The sequence below is a fragment of the Octopus sinensis genome, linkage group LG25 (genome assembly GCF_006345805.1).
Source record: "Octopus sinensis linkage group LG25, ASM634580v1, whole genome shotgun sequence".
In the NCBI taxonomy this organism is placed as follows: Eukaryota; Metazoa; Mollusca; class Cephalopoda; order Octopoda; family Octopodidae; genus Octopus; species Octopus sinensis.
In genome coordinates, this window is record NC_043021.1 from 26090045 (window position 1) to 26099276 (window position 9232).

The 9232-nt window shown below is 40.7% G+C and overlaps 1 protein-coding gene across 2 annotated transcripts in view; it reads right to left on the reverse strand.

The window, feature by feature from the left end:
• Positions 1-9232, reverse strand: part of LOC115224268 (nuclear receptor subfamily 1 group D member 2-like) — a 77667-nt gene that overhangs the window by 63535 nt on the left and 4900 nt on the right. For both annotated transcript variants that reach the window (XM_036513256.1, XM_036513255.1), the window contains exon 2: positions 6697-6956. The gene's annotated coding sequence lies outside the window, so the exon portion shown is untranslated. The remainder of the gene's footprint in view (positions 1-6696; positions 6957-9232) is intronic.

Consider the following 9232-nt stretch of genomic DNA (forward strand, 5'->3'; position numbering starts at 1 on the left):
ATCATCATTTATCGTCCGCTTTCCATGTTGGCATGGGTTGGACAGTTTGATTGAGGACTGGCGAGCCAGATGGTTGCACCAGGTTCCAATCTGATCTGGCAGAGTTTCTACAGCTGGATGCCCTTCCTAATGCCAACCACTCCGAGAGGGTAGTGGGTGCTTTTACGTGCCACCGACACGAGGGCCAGTCTGGCAACAACCACACTCAAATGGTATTTTTTATGTGCCAGTAAGAACGACGCTGGTAACGATCACCCGAATGGTGCCTTTTATGTGCCACCGGCATGGGAGCCAGTCAGCAGCCCTGGCAACGATCACGTGCGGATGGTACTTTTAATGTTCCACTGGCACAGGTGCCAGTCAGGCGGTGCTGTCATTGGCCACGTCAGTGAATTTGATTTTGATTTCACTTGCCTCAACAGGTCTTCACAAGCAATGCATAAGTGGGCTGGTTACGCCCCTGGCATAGGCCATGAGGTTATGGTCTCATTTGGCTTGCCGAGTCTTCTCAAGCACAGCATATTTCCAAAGGTCTCGGTCACTAGTCATTGCCTCAGTGAGGCCCAATGTTCGAAGATCGTGCTTCACCACCTCATTCCAGGTCTTCCTGGGTCTACCTCTTCCACAGGTTCCCTCAACTGCTAGGGTGTGACACTTTTTCTCAAAGCTGTCCTCATCCACTTGCACCACATGTCCACACCAGCAGTCATCTCTCTTGCACACCACATCTGATGCTTCTTAGGTCCAACTTTTCTCTCAAGGCGCTTACACTCTGTCATGTATGCACACTGACATTACACATCCAGCAGAGCTGGCCGAATCTCCAGGAACACAAGAAAAGATTTCACAGCAGAGTCCTTGGCTGTGCAAAAACATAACTAGTAAGATGAATTTGTGATCAGCACCTCACATCCTTCATATTATAGAAATGCTTACTCGGGGTTGACTTGAAGAGCTACCCAACAACAACAGCTGTTATTTATGGATGTCCTGTAGTTTTAGGTGGACGTAGCATGTTACAATCTATATTGCTTAATAGCAGAATAGAAGTTTCTGTCCATAACACTCAAACTGAATCCAGTTCACTCCATGTATTCTAACGAGAAGTAGAAAATGTCTCACAAACAAGAGACACTGGTAACCGTGCGGACAGTTTCAGATTTGTGGAAAAACAAATTCTTCATTTTCTACTTGAAGTTAATATAAACCATGTCTGCCTGAAAGGAGAATTCTCAGGATGCACCAATATTTCAAGCAGTGGTTAGTTTAAGAGTTTTCCTACTTGTGAGTCAAAAGTTCCTGGCCTCTGGCTCAAACAGGTGGAAGAGCAGTTATATTTATTTCACATCTTGTCTGAATGTCTGTGCTTTGATATTCCAAGAGATCTGCTCAGTACCCAACCAATATTGATTGACAGCAACACACACCGGAAGAGTTTATCAAACACACTTCAACATCTCACCAGAAGTGGTTATTCTAGTGACTGCAAGATGTCAGGAGGTGGGCCAAATTACTAAATTTCTTAGACGATGTATCTATGGAACAGAAAGTGGCAACAGACAATATGGAATGTGGAATTGGATAAATCTGACAAAATTGGAGACAGGGCAAGATGAGGGTAAAGTGTTTACTCAGAATTTGGAGAGAAATATGACTAAGGACAATGGTAAGACCAACAGCTGATAGCTGTTAGCAGACCAGGTGAAAGTGTTTGCAACTCATCAAAAACACCAGAGGAACCTCCTTGCTTACCTCTTCAAACTAGGGCTTGTAATAAACCCAGTTTCTCAGATCATTGGGGGTTTACTGAAAACACCTACAAATAGTGCCAAGCCTTGTCTGAAATGCTCACTCACACACATGTTCTGACCGTTTTCAGGTTTTTTCACCTCTTTGTATGAGACCCATGAAGTTTGTTTCAATAATAAAGTTTCTAAATTCCTTTTTAACAATCTTTCCCCACTGTCTCAGCCTCATCTTCAGGCTATGAAGTATTGGTGGCTTCTGCACTGCCTCTTTTACAGTCAACAAACATATAGGAAATATACACTCAATCTCGCACACACACAGGGCTTCTTTCAGTTTCCATCTCTCAAATTTCACTCACAAAGTACTGGTGAACTTGTAGAAAATAGCAGCCAACAGCACCCTCATTGTGGGACTGAACCCCAGCCCACGTATATCCAAAGTGAACTATTTAACTACACAGCTGGAGAGGAGTTGGAGTGGTTGAGCTAGTGACCACCCTTAACTACCACAATATGGAATGGCTCACCAGTTCCACAGAAATTGGAAAGATGCTACACTGATTTCACTGTAAAATGAGAAAAAGGTGCCAAGTGAAATTATGGTAACTTTCATGGTATTTCCTTTCTAGGAACTGTTTTTGGGAAATATTCACCCAATGTTTATTGGCTCAGCTGCAGATATACATGTACTGCTCCATCATTATTCTGGAGTCTGTGTGTGGATGTAAATCTAACAAAAAACATCAGAGAGCTGGTTTTTTAGCATCAGACAGTTTCAGGAGAAATGCGCAGAGCAGAGACCTTCACCACTTTTCAACAGGATTTTGGAGATCTGATAAAAGTGCCTGACCCTGGAGATAGTAATGCTGTGGGGAGAATCTTGGACAAGTTGGGGAATTCACCTGAGTTTGTCGACTTGCTGATTTAACTACCCACTACCTCAAGCGAAATGTTGTTACCACTTCCAGTGGATAACGGGGTTAAACAAGGAGATAGCAATTTTGTTCATCATCAAGCACGACCTTCGAACTTTAGGTCTCACCGAAGCAATGACTAGTGACCGAGACCTTTGGAAGTATGCTGTGCATGAGAAGACCCGGCAGGACAAGTGAGACCATAATGCGTGGCCACTACCAGGGATGTAGCCAGCCCACTTATGCATACCTTTCCTTCTTGGGACACAAAACTGCTTGCGAAGACCTGTCGAGGCAGGTGAAATTGAAAACGAAATGCTCAAAAATCAATGGAAATTGCAGTTGTGATACCAGTGCCGGTGGCACATAAAAGAACCATCTGAATGTGGCCGTTGCCAGCGCCACCCCGACTGGCCTCTGTGCCAGTGGCACGTAAAAAGCACCATCCGATCGTGGCTGTTGCCAGCCTCGTCTGGCACGTAAAAAGCACTCACTACACTCATGGAGTGGTTGGCTTTAGGAAGGGTATCCAGCTGTAGACACACTGCATGATCAGACTGGGTCTAGTGCAGCCTCCTAGCTTCCCAGACCCCAGTCAAACCGTCCAACCCATACTGGCATGGAAAGTGGACATTAAACGATGATGATGATATTCTTTGCAATGGTAATTCTTCAAACATTTAAAAACAAGGCATTTTTGTCCACAATTCCACAACACATAAAACTGTTTAAGCTGAAGGGATTCAAAGCTAACTCAAAGAGTATAATTCTTGGTGAATTGTAGTATGCTGAAGATTGTGTTCTTGCGGCTCACTCAGATATTCAGAAAATAAGGAACCACACCTCTAAATGTCTGCACTGCTTTTGGATTACAATAATCCAGAAGAAGATTAAAATAAAGATTACACCTGCTCTAGGTGAAACATATGTGGAACCAAGATCCCAATTTGATGTGGTGTATTCTTTTGTGTATTTTGGTAGATTTATCTCCAGGAATGGATCTGGAGATACCAAAATCAACTGGAATATTAAGAAGACTTTAATTGCATTTGAGATAATGGAGAAACAAGTCCAGTCAGACAAGGAACTGAAACTGTCCGAGTTTTGCCTTTATGATGCTTACGTCATCATATTCTTGCTATACTCTTCTGAGGCAGATACCCTGTACTGAAGACACATCAAAATACTTGAAAGGTTTTACCGAAAGTGTCTAAGACGTATATTAAACATCAGTTGGTCATTTTTTTACACCTGGCACAAAGTTCACCTAATCAAGTATCATATATGATGGGTTAGTCATGTGATCCATCTTTGTAATTTCAAACTTCCTAAATGATTACTTTATGGAGAATTTGTTCCTGGCACACGTCCCAAATACAAACCAGGAAAAAAAGAAGAGATTTCATGGCCTAAAAATCAAAGTTACGGCCTTGAACACTGACACCGTTCATTGGGAACAACTCACATTGAACAGACGTGAATGGTAATCAATAATGTGGAACCACAATAACAGCAATTTGAGAAATGTGAATTAAGCACCAAGTAGAGACAAGCAACAGCCCCAAACTGCTGGAAGTTCTGCATGAAAGAGATAATCTCATCAGAACACTCTTTGGTCAGACTTTCAGAAGGAAGACTTTCTATCTCTGAAAGGGTCACATAGCAGGAGACCAAGATGGGAGGTTTTACACTCCAAACAGTGCCAACAGCCTCAGTGGAGCAATGCTGTCTTTTATGTCTAAAGATGTATTTTGTCTGTTTTGGATGAATGCACAAAGATGGCGCCAGCATTTGTGCAATTCTTCACAATATTACGTACAACATTTTTCCTCAAAAGATTTGAGACCAAACTGGTTGATCTGAGGGCCGATGGTAGAAATGCTGTCGTCTCTGTTATAGGCAGATGTCTATGATGCATAGAATTTCAGAAAGTCTGAAGGAAAATGGAAGAGGTTGACACAAACTGATTCCTTTAATTCAGGAACTCCATTACAACTTTCAGTTTACATCTCCTTTCAGGACTTTATTTTTCTGTCTGTACCCCTAAGGGATCTCAGACCCAGACTTTTTTTTTATTTATGCATTATTTTGGCTTGTACCAGTCAAATTTGATAAAGATTCACAGAAGTGGTGATACTGTTTGAAGACAAACATTGTTTAAATTTATATTATACACACATACATGCATGCACACACACACACACACATACATGCACACACACACACGTATCCACGTGCTGTAGCATTTCTGTATGATCTTGGTTCTGTGTCGGTGTGATTCTGTTACAATTTTGAACACAGAATTTTGAGTCTTGGACTTTTGAATATTTGTAACTTTGCAACCCTGCAGATTCCTTCCTGATAACAGTTGGTCAAGCTAGTGACTTGTGTTTTATTTATATTTCTAAATGAATAGATATGTTGGTAGAACCCCGAGTTTAAAGGTGTTCTCTGTTAAACCCATGTAGCATTTAGTTTTTGTTTTCAATGAGGATTTTTCTTTTGTTTCTGACAGATACTCAAGTGGACAATTTTTAAGCTTGTTACCATTGCATTTTCAGCATTAATACTACATGTGTAGGAAGGTGAGAAAGTTTGGTATGCACCTGTAATAGTGTTTACCCTTATTTCGGCTGAATAGTCTAAGAGTTCTCTGGTTATTAGAGAAAAAAATTAACCATAACCATACAAATGTTTGATTTGATAGAAAATTTGAAGCTAAAATCTTTGAACATATCAATTAGGCTCTTCTTAGTCCAACTTTTATTTAGGGACAAAATTAATTTGTCAACCTTGTAGCATCTGGATTCTAGTTTCTTAAATTTTCTCCTTGAAGCACCCAGGACAAATAATTGTATTAAATTGAGTATCTGAGCTTTATGAAAGTAATCTATAGGAATGTCAAATATGTTTGTGCCATTATGTGTGACCCAGAACGAGTTGTCATGGTCAATGTGTTGCTGAGAGTGAAGGCATAAAGTAAGAACAGTTTATTGAAGGGTGTTGATGATGATGATGTTGATGTTATGTAAATTTAGACTTGGCTTGCATGACATTTTAACTTTAACTGGCATTCCGTCAGTTGTGACAATGACGGTGCCAGTCGAGTCAATCAATGGAACAGCCTGAAATTAGCGAGTCTAGGACATTTACCCCCACCCCATGGATAATAACCCCCACCAAGGACAACAGATGATGATTTAAAATTTCATGATATATTGGAGAGGGGTAATTAACCAAGCAGGGTAATTGGCCTAGGGTAACTGTCTTGATACGGAAATTAACATGCAAGTGGCTGAATGCTCCACAGACATGTGTCGGCTAAATGTAGTTTTCAGGGAGATTCAGTGTGACACAGTGTGTGGCAAAGCTGGCCCCTTTGAAATACAGGGACTACTCAATGTTACCAGAACCACTAAGCCACACACCTTCACATTTTTGAACCAATCAAGGATTAAAGTGTTCGAATTAATCTTAAGGGGATTGAAAGCTGATCCCAAAATGCTGAGCCTTAGCATGGAGATAACAGGGAACTGAGATGTATAATGCAATGCTGTAGTCAAGAAGTCCTGCCCACCACAACAGAATTGAGATCCTAAAACTAAGGTGCCATATAAAAAGCACTGGTGTGGGCCAAAGTGTGAAGTGGTTGACATTAGGAAGGGCATCCAGCTGCAGAAACCAGACCCAAAAAAGACTGTGGAAACTGGTACAGCCCCTGTCCTTACCAGTTCCTGCCAAACCGTCCAACCCATGCCAGCATGGAAAACAGACATTAAATGATGTTGATGTCGATGGTAAGGATGACAAGCTGCCAGGCATTCTTCAACACTGTCATCTTCCTTAAAGCTAGAAGTGAAATCTTTCACTCCATTGTTGTAGTTAGAGAAGTGTAGTGTTTGTAGGTTTCACAGTCTTATAAACGCTTCTTGTTTTACCAAATCCAAGATGTACGTTTTTGGAATTATGGCAAAACTTGCAGCCGACAAATCAAACATCTTGAAAGTTATTAGAATGTTGTTGGAAATATTTACCTTTCTCATCATATTGAGCTGACCGATTTCCAATGCTTCTAATGTCTGGTTTTCAAGTGAGTACCTCCTTGCCCTGAAGCCACATTTGATGTTTGTAGACTCATCCTGTATTTCCTTCTTGAAGACACATAAATTCCAATACATGAGTTTAATCGGATGCTTGGTCTTGTAGACAAATTCCTTATTTGATTCCTGGTGGAACCAACACCCAAAACTTTTTACAACTCTTCAGTCATGGAAATATTCATAACTATGTACACCTGAAATATACCAAAACATGAATTATATCATTGAGAGAAAATTCTTTAATTCTTTGACTAGTTTTTTTCCAGCTCAAAAGCTGTGGCCATGCTGGGGCACAGCCTTGCTTTTATGTAGTTTTACTTCCTTTATCTATATATCGTATTTTGTATTCTTTATTTTGTGTGTGTGTGTGTGCGTGTGAGGAAATGATGTGGGACCAGGAGTTGTGGCTATTTGCTGCACTTGAAAAGACGCATCCAGCCAAGCAAAACTGCTGCCATCCATCCATACAGGCTTGTCCATTACAGGTGCCAGTGCCAGCGCTGCATGAATGCACCTGTGCCAGTGGAATGTAAAAGGCACCCAGCCCACTCTGTAAAGAGGTTTGCATTGGGAAGGGCATCCAGCTGTAGAAACCATGTGAAAATAGATAATGGAGCTTTGCCAGCTCCTGTCAAATCGTTTGACTCATGCCAACATGGAAGATGGATGTTAAGTGATGATGACAATACAGATATAATCCTTTCTACTGGAAGCACAATTTGGGGGAAGGGATTAAATCGATTACATCGACCCAGTGCATAACGGGCACTTATTTAATTGACCCTGAAAGGATGAAAGGCAAAGTCAACCCTGGGCGGAATTTGAACTTAGAATGTAGCAGCAGACAAAATACTGCTGAGCACTTTGGCCGACCTGCTAACGATTCTGCCAGTTCACCCACCTGATGATACATATATAATATCGAAACACTCTACACACTCTGACATTCCATAAAACAAAAATAAGATTCATTCTTTGTCTGTGGCTTGGTACCAGACCATCCAAGGTCTGGCGCTGACCTATGGCCTGATGGTTGGAGACCCTGAATCTAGAGTACAGCTATGTAAATAAAACTATCCACCATAGAAGGCATGATTACTAACTGCCCTATTTAGCAGTTGAATAATCTATGCTATTGGATAGGGAAGTGGAGAGAGAGAGTACATCTTCCCTGAGGAGTGAACAACAGATTCTGAAACAGTTTGTCAAGAGACACCATCCCAGGGTGTTCTTCTGCACATTGACAAGAAGAAAAGTATTTATATTCGTGTAGAGTTCACCATCAAAGTTAAGGCTTTCTAATATTTCATATTTATTTCAGTACTTAGGATTCCCAATATCTTGTGGTTAAGAGAAATATATATATATTTCTCATCTCATTTCATCTTCTTTGACCCCAAAACCCTCCCAGGATTAACTGGGCAGAATCCTCATACACACCTTCCATCGAGTCCTGCCAGAAGCAACAGCCTCCAATTAATCCAGTTGGATCTCCAAGCAGGACCAACCAAGCTCACAAACATAAATATCTGTTGACAGGAAGAGCATCCAACCCTAGAAAATCTGTCTTAACAAATTCCAACCCACACAAGCACAGAAAAGTGGACATGAAAACTAAAGAAAATATATACACACATACTCTCGTGTGTGTATATATACACACACACACACAAAGGTTTGCTGAAAAGTTCCTGGTTTTAAGGGTATCATGAAAGGCCTGACTGGAAGCCCAACCTTTGAAGTCCTTTTACAAGGCTTAGAAAAACTGAAGGACCGCCGCAATAATTGTGAATCTGAGAGGGGAATGTGTTGCACAAAATCATAACTGATCCTTCCGTATTTCCTTTTACCCAAAGCCAGGAACTTGTCAGCACCCCCTTGTGTGTGTGTGTATATATATATATATATATAGAGAGAGAGAGAGAGATAGCAAGAGAGAGAGAGAGAACGAGAGAGAGTGTATATGCAAGCTTATGTGTCTATATGTTAAAGTGTGTATGTGTGCATAGACAGGAAGAGGAGGCAAAATGAGTAATTTCTGATTTCTCATTTTCTTCCTACCTCTCTGAAACCATTGTGATGCAGGTATGGCATCATCTTTGAGAGCAAATATTGGTCAGCATGGTGGTTGCTGTGGAGAGAATTTGGAACGTAGTCGGATGAGAGAAATTTTTCCTCAACTTTGACCCATTTGTAATTGAGGTTGCTAATAAAGCATCTGGATAATTTTTGATGTTTAATGATCTATATTCTTTTCTGCTGTATTCAAAGCGAATTTTTCTCCCAAACTAATGTCTAATTTGATAATTTTCAAAAAATTATGTTGAAAATGAGATAAAACGAGTAATGACTCATTTCAATAATTTCTTCTCTTTAATTGCATGCGGCATAAATATATCAGGAACTGAGCCATTCCAGCAGATTGTGAAGAAGCTATAATAGATATTGTATGCCGAGTTTCATATTATGT